Below are 428 nucleotides of genomic sequence, written 5' to 3' on the forward strand. Positions count from 1 at the left end.
TAGCTATGATCAGCTATTTCTCAATCCCCTTTAATCCTAGCAATTTTTTTTACCCCCCCCCCCGCCCCCTACCTTGCCATTCATCGAGCTTTAGGGGTTGTTGCGTAACACTTGAGAACTTCTCCTTTAAGAGCACTTTGACTTTGAAGAAAAAAAAATCCTTTTGAGGGAGGGCGTGGGCAGAGTTATCTTATACATACCTTTTCTATTCTTGGCTGTTTGGTATCTCGTTTTTATTATTATTGTCCAGTAGTTTTGGAGTTATAGTTTTAAGAATCTATTATTTTAGGATGAAAACGACGTAATATTTAAGCTGGGAAGAACGTATCCACTTTACTAAGATCATGCACGTGACACTTTTTCCGATTTTTATACATATGATTATGTGCATTTCAACTTTTTTTGGTTATACTTCTCCATTATATGAC

The 428-nt window shown here is 36.4% G+C and overlaps 1 protein-coding gene across 1 annotated transcript in view; it reads right to left on the bottom strand.

Annotated features, from left to right (window-relative positions):
• LOC119588703 (mucin-2-like) overlaps nt 1-428 on the bottom strand; it is a gene marked incomplete at its 5' end in the record, with an annotated part of 20991 nt that overhangs the window by 18821 nt on the left and 1742 nt on the right.

The sequence above is a fragment of the Penaeus monodon genome, chromosome 24 (genome assembly GCF_015228065.2).
Source record: "Penaeus monodon isolate SGIC_2016 chromosome 24, NSTDA_Pmon_1, whole genome shotgun sequence".
Lineage (NCBI taxonomy): Eukaryota > Metazoa > Arthropoda > Malacostraca > Decapoda > Penaeidae > Penaeus > Penaeus monodon.